This window comes from Macrobrachium nipponense, chromosome 30, assembly GCF_015104395.2.
Source record: "Macrobrachium nipponense isolate FS-2020 chromosome 30, ASM1510439v2, whole genome shotgun sequence".
Taxonomy (NCBI): domain Eukaryota; kingdom Metazoa; phylum Arthropoda; class Malacostraca; order Decapoda; family Palaemonidae; genus Macrobrachium; species Macrobrachium nipponense.
The window spans coordinates 44,573,718-44,578,717 of NC_087218.1; the positions used below are offsets into that span (position 1 = coordinate 44,573,718).

Here is a 5,000-nt window from a genome sequence, read left to right on the forward strand (position 1 = left end):
GTCCATGGTAAGGCAATTCCTGAACTGTTTTACTATTTATGTGTTTACATAGTGTACATATTAAAATAAGTCGTTAATTTTTTTAATGTAACACTAAAATGTAAGAATAATTGTAACTTCATTAATTTTCATCTATTTGTAATTTTATTGCAGAAGTGGTGACAGTTCCAGATCCCCTCTGTACTACCTGTGACAGTTTCCAGATCTCCCTGTACTACCTGTGACAGTTCCAGATCTCCCTGTACTACCTGTGACAGTTCCAGATCTCCCTGTACTACCTGTGACAGTTCCAGATCCCCCTGTACCTGGACCCTCTGTATCAGCCCGCCACCTGTACGTGTACAATCAGGTAAGCAATTTCATTTTTCTCATTTTCATGTTGGAATTGTTTACACCCTACATACATACGTACACTAACTTACATAGTGGTACAATGTGTTTGATGTTGCATAACCTTATTTTTTTTTTTTTTTCATTTCAGACCCCTTTGATAGTGACAGTGACCCAGATGACCCTGAGCCTTTCCCATGGTGATGCCTCGCCCTATACATCAGGTAAGGAATCCTTAACAAATTTGTATAAAATGTTTATAAATTGCTAATAGAAATTTTATTAAAAGTGTACATATGCTACAATTACATCCACCTTATAATAAATTTATGTACCCTATCATTCTTTCCAGATCTAGATGTTCCCTCATCAGTTGATACGAGTATCACCTCTCCAGAGCCCAAATCAGTTGATACGAGTAGTATCACCTCTCCCATTCCTTCAGGTAAAAGAATTCTTCATTTTTTATATTGAACATACGTATTTACACACTACATATGTCAAACAGTAATAACATGTGCAGTAGTTACAGTAGTAGTAACTATCATTTTATATATTTTTTATCATTCCAGACTCCCAAGCACCTGCCCATCCCACTCCATAGCCCAGCCACCCACTCTCATGTACCATATGGCCATCCCAGTAAGCAAGCCAACCACTAGAATTTGGTAAGGACATTTTTTTTTATTAATGTTTTATTATTACATATGTAATAACCATGTTATGTATGTAACATACATACTATAATCATATGTACTATTACATTATCATTCCAGACTGGCATGCACCTGTGACTTACATAAACCAGACCTCTACATAGCCTACATGTCTTCATTTTGCTGAAGGTAAGGAATTCTCAGTTGTGTTTAATGTTTTGCATACGTACAATAAATTTTGTACACCTAAGTGGTTACATACTGTCCTTTAATATTAATTCTTCATTCCAGACTGCCCATCATCCTAGCCTGTTATCTGTGATAAAGCACACTGAAGTTAGGTTTGGAATGCATCCTTATCATGAATGCTCTACACCTCCACCTCCATCTCCCACAAACCTAGGTAACAGCTTTGAGACTCACTAAAAGTTGGTAAGTTATGTAAGGAATTTCTAAATTAAGTTTTATACTACATGTTATATGTGTATTAAACCACTGTATGGTGCATATTACTGTATGTAACTTACTCTGCATAGAGGACTTACTGACAAAATTATTTTTTGTACATTCCAGAGTCCCCTGAATGATGTAGGCTATGGGGCACATAAGACTGTCCATCCAGGGTTACATTGAACGACAACTTTAAACTAAAAGTAAAGGAAATTAATTAACATACATTAACTCTTTAGTACTCTTGATATATCTACAGTAATTAACATATTGCATTCACAACTTTCTGTAGTGTATATTTTGTTCACTAATTTGTTACTTTTTCCTTCCAGAACCAACATTTTTCACACAACTCATGGTTGTTACTAACAAATTACTACAAGTGTCATCAAGGGATAACTACAAGTAGAAGCACCATTTTTGGATGGAAAAAACCCTTCAGGAAAGTATACGTATCACATGTAACATGTAGTGTAACAAAGTATGAACAGTAAGGTTTTTACATACAGTAGTATTACATACGTACATAACTTTTTTTACAGGAATTCCAACCAAGTTTGATTATGTACATACTGTTATAAACCACTGTACGTATGGTTACTGTATGTAACTTACTAAACATACATAACATGACTTAACTTTGATACTTTTTTGGTACATTCCAGAAAACCAGGACCCCCTCCATGATGCAGGCTATGGGCCACATAAAACTTTGTCCAGGGTTACTACATAACATAACAAAGGTAAGGAATTATACATAGTAGTAAACATACATTAAGTAAGTTTTATACGTACATACTAAAAAAAGTGACCAAGATCTCTCACATGGGATAAGTGATCAAGGTCCCTCATGGAATTACATACTGTACACTCCCTGCTGAACAGGGGGTGTAGACCAATCATTTACAATATGCATACCAGTGATATTAAACCACTGTATGGTGCATATTACTGTATGTAACTTACTATGCATAGAGTACTTACTGACAAAATTATTTTTGTACATTCCAGAACCCCCTGAATGATGTAGGCTATGGGGGCCACATAAGACTTTGTGCATCCAGGGTTACATAGCACGACAACTTTAAACTAAAGGTAAGGAATTAATTAACATACATTAACTAAGTTTTATACATGTTTATATGTGATATTAAACCACTGTATGGTGCATATTACTGTATGTAACTTACTATGCATAGAGTACTTACTGACATACTAATTATTTTTTGTACATTCCAGAACCCCCTGAATGATGTAGGCTATGGGGCCACATAAGACTTTGTGCATCCAGGGTACATAGCATGACAACTTTAAACTAAAAGTAATGAATTAATTCACATACATTACTTTTTACTCTTGATATATCTCAAAGTAAGGAATTATAAACTAAAAGTAAGGAATTAATTAACATACATTAACTCTTTTACTCTTGATATCTATAATTTACATATTGCATTCAGGACTTTGTGTAGTATTTTGTACTAATTGTGTTATACTTTTACCTTCCAGAGCTACCAGACTGGGATTTTAGTGTACTCCAGGATCTACCAAAGGATTACATACATACTACGTAGTGTACAGTGCATAATATAGTGTTTAGTGTATAATCTAACCTAAGGATTAAGTGTAGTACATTGTGCTTTATAGTGTCACAAGAGTTTAATAAAGAATTATACCTTCAAGAAACCATCCTTTGCATTGAAAAACCACACTACACATCATGCAATACTTGCATGTCACAGGTAAAGTCTCTCTAACTTTTTCTTAGTTTAAGGCATATTTCCAAGTGTCGTTCCGGCTTACGACGATTTTTGGCTTACGACGCGCCTCAAGAACGGAACCCCCGTCGTAACCCGGGGACTGCCTGTATATATATATCTCGAGATACGAAAGGCTCAACTTACGAAAAATCCAAGTTATGAAAGCAAAGACGAAAAATTTTACTGCTCTACATACGTAAAGTTTTCAAGATACGAAAGGTTTCTGAAAGTCCGAGATTCGCCCTATAACAATTTTGAAACTCGCGCCGCACGCCGCCATCTTAGTTATAGTAGACTCGCTATCATCCTCCTGCTCTCCCATTGGTTCCTGATGCTAGCCAAGCCATGAATCCTTCTCTCTAATTGGACAGCATCCCTCCCATCATGCATCTTCTATACATACGTACTACGTGTTGGCATGCTTTACCTTGGCCACTTCGCACCCGAAACTTTACCGTACGCAATCGACATTCGTTCGCTCCAACGATTTCGTTTAGTAAAGTAAATTCGTTAGTGATTTCGTTGCAGTACGTACATATTATCGTGTTGTGCTACTTTATCGTGTTTGTTGAGAACGTAAACTTAATTACGTACAGTACATAGAGTCATGGGTCCCAAGAAAGTTGCTGAAGTTCACAGAAAGAAGAGAATGCTTTCTATGGAGACAAAAATGGAGATAATAAAAAAGTATGAAGCTGGCTTGCTGTTGAGTGTGATCGCTAAGGAATACAACCGAAATCCGTCGACGATAGGCACCATCCTTAAGCAGAAGGAAGCCATCAAAGCAGCAACACCTTCCAAGGGCGTCACTATTTTGTCCAACAAGAGGAGCCATGTGCATAATGAAATGGAAAGGCTGCTTCTTGGTATGGATCGAGGACAAAAGAAATCGATGGCGATACGATAACCGAGACGGCCAATCTGCCAGAAGGCCAGAGCTATTTCGGCGATTTGATTGCCCAGCCAAAGATGACGGCGGAAGAGGGGACATCAACGGCAACCCCAGAGTTCAAGGCTTCTCATGGGTGGTCGAAAAATTCCGTAAACGGACTGGCATCCATTCGGTGGTGAAGAAATTGAAATTACGTAAACTATAAAAAAGTAAAACGAAATGTAAAAATAAAAAAAAGACAAAATAAATTTTATTTTAAGTTTTTTGTAAAGTTAAGTGTTACAGTTTTGTTAATGTGTTTTGTAAAGTTTAGTTTGTTTTTTTGACATTTTTTTATGTGTTTTCGTAAAGTTAAGTGTACGTATCTGCCGTTTTGTCCTCCTCCTCCTCCTCCTCTGCCGCCACTTTCGGAGATAGCCTCACTCGAAAGGTAAGCTTCGACATTTTTACGTGACAGTAATAATATTTCTTGTACACTAATATACACTTTATTTACAGGTTGGATTTTTATTCTTAATTTAGGTATTGAATGGTCCAAATTGTTGTAGTATTTCATTGCTTATAGGTCAATTTAGCTTTATTATGAAATTTAATGGGGTGTTTTTGGAGCTTGGAACGGATTAGCCATTTTACATGTAAAATATGTTCCAAGATACGAAAAACTCATTATACGAAGACCGCCTCGGAACAGATAATTTCGTATCTCGAGGTTACTACTGTGTATATTATATATATAATAGATATATATATATATATATAGCTTATATATATATATATATAATATATATAAATATATATATATTATAATATATATATATCATAAGATATATATAAATATATTATATATATATATATAATATATATGTATATATATATATATGTATATATATATATGTATAATTAATATATATA

General features: G+C 35.2%; 1 protein-coding gene and 1 long non-coding RNA gene across 2 annotated transcripts in view; one reads left to right on the forward strand and one right to left on the reverse strand.

Annotated features, from left to right (window-relative positions):
• Nucleotides 1–5,000, reverse strand: part of LOC135202484 (von Willebrand factor A domain-containing protein 8-like) — a 672,011-nt gene that overhangs the window by 599,735 nt on the left and 67,276 nt on the right. The window lies entirely within an intron of this gene.
• LOC135202060 (uncharacterized) lies at nucleotides 535–1,381 on the forward strand. Its single transcript, XR_010311663.1, has 5 exons — nucleotides 535–554; nucleotides 683–775; nucleotides 903–998; nucleotides 1,107–1,175; nucleotides 1,278–1,381. It is a non-coding gene; the product is annotated as an uncharacterized LOC135202060 (long non-coding RNA).